At 35.2% G+C, this 9,685-nt stretch overlaps 1 pseudogene; it reads left to right on the top strand.

Moving 5' to 3' along the window:
• The first annotated feature begins 8,573 nt into the window (after positions 1 to 8,573).
• LOC139361252 (nucleophosmin-like) lies at positions 8,574 to 9,431 on the top strand (annotated as a pseudogene).
• The last annotated feature ends 254 nt before the right edge of the window (positions 9,432 to 9,685 follow it).

Here is a 9,685-nt window from a genome sequence, read left to right as displayed (position 1 = left end):
CCAAAAGTTTTTGGAGTGTTCATAAAAATTTTCATCACCAAAAAATATTGGGGTAAAAAAATCTTCACAATCTGTGGATATATTGAATTATTTATCACTAGGATAATTCAGTGTACAATTAATGTCATAACTAATAGTATAATAACTCCATATTGACTTTCCCCAAAAGGATGTTTCCAATACAGACAAATGGTTGTTGTCCTATACCTTCTTACAGAAGCATAAATTAGTTCAACATTTCCAAAGGACAGTTTGAAAATATGTCTGAAGAGCATTAAAAGAAGCATACTTTCTGATCTAGAGATTACCTTACAGTAATTTATCTAGGAAAATCTCAGTATATATATCTAGTCAGAAATTATTTGGTTGCAAATCAAATGAAAGTTGATCACAGAAAATCTCCTAGACCACAGTTACCGGAAAGATATCAGAGATTCACTGAGCCACAATGTGACCGAACTGTCTTTCTCCATACCTCTGATTCTGGTTTCTCATTAATAACTCTCCCCAAAAATGACAGTATCAGCCTTGAATCTACAGGATTATCTACTTTGGTTCCAGACAACTAAATGACTTAGTCTCCATGTCTCAATTTCAGTTTCTCAGAGAATAAATCTGATTGGCCTGGTTAAGTCAGCCTTTGTGGCCAGTGCTCAGGAGAGAATTAGTTGGAAAATCAGAACTAATTCTTCTCAGACTATTAGGGTTGGAGAATTGTTTTTAGAAAGAAGCATGGAGATCTGGAGAAACGTATCTGCATCTCTAACACTCTAGATAGTATGTACAACACTAGCCAACTAGGTGAGTTGGACCATTATACAATGGCTGGTCTATGTCCAAAGATTGGGTTGAACTGTGACTCAAATACCATGAAGGTTGTTTTAATTTTAGTTTACTATTGATCCAACAAACAAGGGATGCAAATAATAATCATCAGATTCAGAACATAATTCAGTGGACACATCTCCTAATACCTTTCTGGATCCTCAAAGTTTTGTCCAAATTTCAAAAGGGTTGGCAGCACTCATAGAGTGAAAAAAACAGACAGGTAAGAAAATCCTACAGCCTCAGAGGCATCCTTTTTTGGTGGCTGTGGCGGGCTGGGGAAGATGAGAGAGAGAAGCACATTGGCACTCGGGGGCTTACCTTATTGCCAGAGAGGAAAATTGTAATGAAGAGTCTATGTAGAGCAAAGTGTGTAACAGGGGCAAGAATACTAATAAACAGTAACTGACACCAGGCTTAGCACAGACAAGAAAGCTCAGAAAGGGAAGACTATAATATATGCAGAAAGAAATTGCTATTTAGTTCTAGGTGACTATATTTTTGCAGGAAAAAAATGTATTTCTTTATTTTTTGTTTCTAAAACCAAGTAAGAAATCCAGATTTCTATGTGACATTTCCAGATTTTGAAATGTTGGAAATGATCAAGATTTTTTAAAACAATGTGTAGCCAGGAAAAACACATCTGCTGATAGAATCAGGCCTGCATACAACTAATTTGTGAGACTGTCTATGCATACTCTAATATGTGTAGACAAACACACACCTACACCCTTTGTAAATGAGTATGAATCTTAATTGTTCTCCTAGGCTAAAACCCAATGAATCAAGAATGAGAAGTTTAGCTTTATATACAGATTTCCTCAAAATCACAGAATGTTAGTGTAAGAAAGAATATGGGATTTCAGTGATCATAACTCCATTATTTTATAGATGAGATAACTTACATATAGAAAGTCTTAACAATTTGTTTAAAACTTAAAGATAGTTACGTGTCTATATACATTTAATTATTTTGGAATTTTCTTTAAGAGGTAATAAGATTTCTTACATTCTAAGATATAATTCATGTCTCGATATCATATCTCCACAAGCATCCTAGCTAATTATTATTTCAATTCAAACCATAATTTATCAGGAAGCTTTATGTTTCTTTCATAAAGCCATCAAAATTATTTCAATGTGTCATCTAGAAAGTTTAATGTAACTATAGCACATAATAATACCATGATTATTCTGGATTAAATAACATCAACATTAACCTTTATTAACTATTGGCAAGGGACCCATCTTTAACCAGCCACTTCGCTTTACACTTGGAATTTGTAAAATGCTATATTTATTTCTGGTTACATTTGTCCGGGTGATTTTCAAATTCCAACCTTGGTTCTTGTGCCCAGATTTTTTTTTTAGGTCTTTTACTTCACACATTGAAATTTATGGGGCATTTCCCAGTACTCCCTGCTGTGTCCCTCATCAGGTCCTGGCTGTCAGGCCACTAGGAAACAAGAAATGAATGCTGGAAAACCCTGTGGCTGTTCTTAACTAAAGAACTCCAAACATGCCCAAAGTTCTCTGCAAATCCTCCTAGATTGGCAGAAGAAAAATGGCAACAAGCTGCAGCCATTCAATGAAGCAATATTTTCCTTATTACTTGCAAAGTCTTTTATTTAGCCTCAACAGTATCATATTTGAAATGATTTTATGACTGGGGGCAATACTTGGGTAGCCATCTGTTCTCTCAGATTAGCTGTCAAATGAGTAGAGTGTTTTTAGTCAATGTTTTCAAACTGCATTAAAATATCAACAAATTCAATATTTGTTCATGGCATTGGTAGGGAATATTTTCATATTTTATTCTCTCAAAAAGTTGGACTTTACAGTAATTTAATATTACCTCCATAGTATCTGGTACAAATGAGTAGATTCTAACTGACATTTAAAAAAAGAAGAAGAAGAAGAAAAGAAAAGAAAAGTGGTCAAAATGTCAAGATGGATTTGGTATACCAGAGCTATTTTTACACTTGCAATTTTAAAAGCAAATCTTTAATTTGGAGATTTCTGCCTATCCACCATTACAAGTCCCTTCGAGGCAGCGATCTATCAAGTTCTGACTGTCTTAAACTGTTTGTGCCAGATTCCACATCGATCACACTCACACTTGCTGCACTTTTAACCAGAGAGCCAAGAAGCAATAATTTTCAATTAAGAAGCTAGAAGACTTGGAGTTTGATTTATGGTGCATGACTAATTATCAAATAGCTGGCCTAATGAAAATTAAGCTGCTGGTTACTACAAAGATTTAACTTCATTTTCTTGAAGAGATACTGATATGATCCAGAATGTAATTTATTTATTGAAGTAGTATGATGCATTTTAAAAGTCATAGACATGTAAATGAGATAATTATCATTTTTAAGTGACAGGGCTAATTATTGATATTATGATGAATTTTATATTCAGAGTACATATACACCTGAAACAAAAGATTATCTTTCCTTGCAATAATGATTTTCACTTCCTTCTTATGCTATTGGAAGATCAAAAAATATTGCACATAGTATAAATATTGGAGAATCTTTTTCAAAAAGAAGTAAAATTAGCTTTAAATTTTTCTGAAAATTCCTTGATGTAAATTATTCAGAATGAGTAAATGAATTTAAAAACATGAAAAATATTATCAAGGGAATGTGACAGTCCGTATGTACATTTTATATTAATTACACTTTTTTCTTTGTTTGTTAAATACAGATTTATGAAAGGCAAATGCCTAAAATCATAAAAAGACAAGGATGAAGTTTACCTTTGTTCCATAAATAAAACAATTTAATGCTATGTCATGTGTGATGTTCTTTACCCTATTAACTGGGAGTCTTAAAATATTTTAAAACTTAAAAATATTCAGTTTTCTCCCCCAACTTTGCTCTACTCCACCTCTCACATTCTCCTTTGCAAGCGACCTGAACTACCCCATGTTCCCCAAACATCACATTCATTTCCCACCAATCTTTCCTCACTTATATAAATCTAACTACTTGTAAACTTCTCAAAAATTACATCTCCAAATTCTGCCATCTTTCAACTCCAATCTCAGATGACACATCCTCCATAGAAAAGCAAAAGTTTTCTCTTCATCTTTCCCCTACTCTGAAATGATGTTTCCTTTCTTTTAGGTCCTATAGTATTATATAATCATCTGTAACATCAGGGGTTATCAATCCTGGTTGCTATGATGGGGACTTGAAACACTATTGTTTTTTATTTCAGTGTTCATTAATGGATATTTTAATTAATTATAATTTAACTGTATACTTATGTGCACTTTCTAAATGTACATTATACTTCAATAAAATGTATTTTAAATTTTTCAGTGCTGTGGCTCCTCCCAAACCAATTAAATCAGAATCTCTGGGAGACAGAACTTTGGACATTGTTTTTTTTTTTTTTTTTTTTTTTTGCAAATGTTCCCCCATATGATTCCAACATTCAACCAGCTGTTCAGAACCACTGACCTATCTGATGTCTTAAGGTTATCTTCTTGTCTAGAGAGAGAGTTGCCATTAATAACTATCCAACCAAGTGTGAATGGATTACCAAAACTGCACAACTCTGAACTATACACATTCTTCCACAGAGTTTTATGTCTGACCCTTTTCTAAGTGATAAACTTGCAATCACTGCATGTTTCAGAGTTGACCAGGTGCTCTTAGGGATGCTCACTGCTAAAATATGATAATTCCTATGAAGTTGATATTATTACAGTATTTGTAATTTTATGGTTCTACTATAGCCTTAAAAGAGGATAATTTTTAAGTTAATTCTTTTAAGAAGGAAATTATAAATATTATAATAATATCAACCCCATAGAAATGATCACATTTTAGCAATTTCTTGAGAAATACCCAATGTAGATGACAGATTTATGGCTGCAGCAAACCATCATGGCACGTGTATGCCTATGTAACAAACCTGCATGTTCTGCACATGTATCCCAGAACTTAAAGTATAATAATTTTAAAAAATTCTCCTCTTATTGTGTGCTTCTTGGTATTAGGAGCCAGCTCACTTTTTTCAAATACATGTTCATCATAGCACTATTTTGATGTTGCTTGGCCAACTCTGAGGCTACCATTAAAAAGAATAATGAGGTGGCCGGGCATGGTGGCTCAGGCCTATAATCCTAGCACTTTGGGAGGCCGAGGTGGGAGGATTGCCTGAGCTCAGGAGTTCAAGACCAGCCTGGGCAACACGGTGAAACCCCATGTCTACTGAAATACAAAAAATTAGCCAGCCGTGGCAGCGTGCTCCTATAGTCTCAGCTCCTTGGAGGCTGAGGTAGGAGAATTGCTTGAATCCGGGAGGCAGAGGTTGCAGTGAGCCGAGATCGCACCATTGCACTCCAGCCTGGGCGACAGAGTGTCAGACTATAGTAAGAAAGATAATAACTTTGTGTCTCTCTATTTTTAACTATGTCTTTGAGATGTCAAAAAATATTAGAAACAAACTTCTAATTGTTTAAATTATGATATATTAATGACCAGATGGCATTTGTTGAAATAGTCTGTCTTTGTGAAATTTATTTTAGCTGTTCTCTATATTGCTATCAAATTTGTTCATATAGATATTAATAAATAAGCTTCCATTTGAATAAAGCTTCTCAGTGACAGCCCTCATTCTATTTGCATTCTACCCTACATCTAATGAACTGTCTCTCTAAAGTACAAACCTAATTGAGTTTCTACCTTATTTCAGAATCTTTACTACACAAACATCTCCTAAGTCTTGGCTACTCAAATTGAGGTTTGGGGGCCAGTGGCATGTGTAGAAACCTATTAGAAAGGATGAATTTCAAGGCTCACCCTAGAAACAAATCAATCAAAATAAACATTTAAATAAGTTGGCCAAGAGAATCATACGCACACAACTTTGAGAAACTGTAACCTACAGAATAGTAAAAGGCCAAGCTCTTCATTATCTGCATCCCATCTATACCATTCAGCCTTATTTTTACCTTATATTCAACATGTTATCCTAGTCATGCTAGCTCATATAGAGTTTCCGAAGCAAACAAACATTTTCTTGTATTTGCACATCCTATCAGATCTATCTTGTCTTCCTTACCACACGTTCAATTGGTAATTCACCTGCTGAGCTTCTCAATTCAGCTTATTCTCCTCCTTTTTGAAGCAAGAGTATCTCTGACTCCTCAGATAAAGTTAGGGGATTTTCTTGTTTACAAGGCTCTCTTTGAAAAGTTATCAAATGGTATTATAAATAATATTGGCATTCCTATTTTTCTTTAGGCTGTGGGTTCCTTGAGAGCAGGAATTACATCTTGTTAAATCCCACATTCCTGGCCAGGCGTGGTGGCTCACACATGTAATCCCAGTACTTTGGGAGGCCGAGGCAGGCGAATCATGAGGTCAAGATGGCCAACACGGTAAACATGGTGAAACCCCATCTGTACTAAAAATACAAAAATTAGCTGGGCGTGGTGGTGCGTGCTTGTAATCCCAGCTACTTGGGTGGTTGAGGCAGGAAAATCTCTTGAACCCAGCAGCTGGAGGTTGCAGTGAGCCAAGATCGAGCCACTGCACTCCAGTCTGGTGACAGAGTGAGACTCCATCTCAAAAATAATAATAATAATAATAATGATAATAATCCCACATTCTTATCTAACAATATTTTGAACATCAAGAAATGGGTCCTCAAGTACTTTATGAGTGCTGGACAAAAAACCTAGATGAGACCATTTCTGAAGACAAAGTGTTGCAGAATGTTCCTTTTACACATTTAAAAGCACTTTGATTGTGGTTATTTATTGATTCCTCTGTTTGTAGTGGACCAAGACTTACATAGAAATTATAGAATAAGAAGTGAATTGGAACATAAGTCCAATCATTCTCTTTCAAAAAAAAGATGATCCATGGTTAACCTCTGTATATGTTTTATACACAATAATCAGTAAATGGTTTCTAAATAATACGATTTATTTTCCAATGCAACCCTCACTGACTTGTATTAGTTACATAAAGCATTTAGTACAGTGTTGGTTTAAAGTGATCAATAATAGATATATTCTTTTTTTAGCCTTTCTTCTCTTAAATCTCTCATGCCGCAATTAAACTCCCATTGTCTTTGTTCAATGCTTTAGTAAAATGGGAAAAATCTAAAATTAATTTCAAAATTTCATTTTAGCTAAAAGGTAACAGAATACCCAACAAATAAAAAACTTACTCACTTATTTTATTTCCTTTGCCAAACCACTTTAGATTGCTTCAAGGCAGAGGTTTTCGTTGTTGTTGTTTTGTCTTGTTTTGTTTTGAAGAACATAGAAAACTCTTATGTACAATATTACTATAGAAGATGCACACATACTGCACACATACTAAAGTTCTTACTCTGTAAGTCAGTTTACTTGATGTAGCAGCAGCTACGTCTACCATTCACTAGGTATCTCTTCTTTTTGTCAGTCACCAGAACAAGTGGATTACTTGCATTAGACCACTACAATCAAATCAGCCTCACAAGGGAGGGGGCAACACATCCATTTTGTGGACTGAGAAAAGAAGACTTCAAATGATATTTACTCATACTCTATTACCGATCAATTTTGCTCTTACAAATATATCTGTCCCAGAGAATCTTTCTTCCAGGTCCATAAGCTTCATAATACATAGCACTATCATATGACCTACCATAGTTCCTGCATGGTCCTATAATCTTTGGGAGTATGCCAAGAATTAAAGGCCCTGGACACTCTGAACTTCAATTATTTAGGATTGAGCTTATAGTAAGAAACTCTGAAGGATGAGGTAATATCTTGGTATGAGACAAAGAGCAGGCTTTCTTATTATTTGGTATAGTTGAAATTCCTCAACTGTGATGTGAACCCACTATATATTTAGCATCCATCTAGTCTCCTCTGCCTTGCCCTCATGAAACTTAGGGCATGAGACCCAAGAGCCTCATATCGTTTGCCAGAATCCATGAACAACAACAGGGCAACTTATTGGCTTCTAAGTAAGATAAAATTAAGTCTCAGACCTGACACTTAACTGCAAAGGAAACTGGAAAATGTAGTTTTGATTCTGGGCAAATATATGCCCAGCTGAAAATTCTATTAGTTTGAAAACAGCTACTTGCCATAATTATCAATGTCAGCATAATTTAAGTTATATATGTGGTTGCTGATTCTACACTCCAAGCAATGCAACTAGGGCATTAGATATTTCTAAATTCCACAAAAGTAAAGGAAGAAAATGAAAAGCCACTAGTAGATTGCGTGAAAGATGTGTACATTGCACAGACTATCACTGAGGTATTAATCATTTATTTGTATGAACTTGATACTGATTTGAAAAGAAACAGCTTAGTGTTCAGTGACATGTAATTCAGTTGGGAAAAATGAATTTATGAGTTTTACCAAATAAGAAACTGTTGACATGGGAAAATGGGTGTTACTGGCTTGAAGCAAAATCTTAGAGATAATAGTGGAGCACACTTTTAAGAAAGGCCATATCACAAATGATCTTCATGGCACAAAGAACAATACTGTGCAAATTAACATGGACATCAACAATTCTGAACCAAATAGTGATTCACTAATCTGAATTCAGAGAAGCTTTACTAATATCTTAATTAATTTATTGGTCTTTTATTTTTCTGTTTATGAGTGCCTGAAGTGATATGTGGTATCTTTAAAACTATCTTCCTTCTTGTGATTCCATCCTGTGTGGCTGTTTTCTGGAGCAGTAGTCTTTTATCTTTGTCTGCCTTCTCTCCCACCTATGTGTGTGCCACCACCCACGGAAGAGTCGATGGACATAGACATGAGCGCCTTGAGACTCTAAACTATCTTTTCAATTCTGAACTAAAGGCCAACAAAGATGATCACTTTGATGTGGATAATGACGAAAATGAGCGCCAGTTATCCTTAAGAATGGTGAGTTTAGGGGCTCGTGCAAAGGATGAATTACACATTGTTGAGGCAGAGGCAATTAATTATGAAGGCAGTCCAATTAAAGTAGCACCAGTAACTTCGAAAATGTCTGTATAGCCAATGGTTTCCATTGAGGCTTTGAAATAACACCACCTGTGGTCTTAGAGTTGAAGCGTGGTTCAGAGCCAGTGCATACTAGTAGACAACACTTCGTAGCTGGGTAAAAGATGCAGAGTCAGAAAATGAAAAAGAGGAGGATGTAAAACTCTTAGGCATGTCTGGCAGGCAATCTGCCCCTGGAGGTGGGAGCAAACTTCCACAGGATAAACTAAAACTTACTGCTGATGAAAATGATGATGACTTTGATGATGAGGAAACAGAAGAAAAAGCTCCATTGAAGAAATCTACATGAGATGTGCCAGCCAAATGTGCACAAAAATCAAAGCAGAATAGAAAAGATTCAGAACCGTCAACACCAAGATCAAAAGGTTAAGAATCTTCAAAAAACAGGAAAAAAACTCCTAATATGCCCAAAGGATGTACATTTACAAAAAATACGAAGACAAAAATGCATGCAAGTGTAGAGAAAGATGGTTCTCTTCACAAAGTTGAAGTCAAGTTCATTGATTATGTGAAGAATTGCTTTTGGATGACTGACTAGCAGTAGGCTATTCAAGATCTCTGGCAGTGGAGGAAGTCGCTTTAAGAATATAATTTAAACAATTTGGCAAAAATTTTCATCTTATTTCTTTTCTTTAACAGTTGATATCTGGCTGTCCTTTATATTCCCCTACTGTGTTTGATAAATGTTCTTCAGGTTCCATTGCCAAGAATATGTTGTCCAAAATGTCTGTTTAGTTCGTAAAGATGGATCTCTGCCCTTTGCTTGGTTTTAAATATGTATAGAATGTTATAACAGGACATAGTAGTAGTGGAAATGTAGTAGTAGACATGGAAATT

The sequence above is a fragment of the Macaca nemestrina genome, chromosome 2 (assembly GCF_043159975.1).
Source record: "Macaca nemestrina isolate mMacNem1 chromosome 2, mMacNem.hap1, whole genome shotgun sequence".
In the NCBI taxonomy this organism is placed as follows: Eukaryota; Metazoa; Chordata; class Mammalia; order Primates; family Cercopithecidae; genus Macaca; species Macaca nemestrina.
Note: the sequence above shows the minus strand (reverse complement) of the source record. Positions and strands in the feature narration are given on the sequence as shown.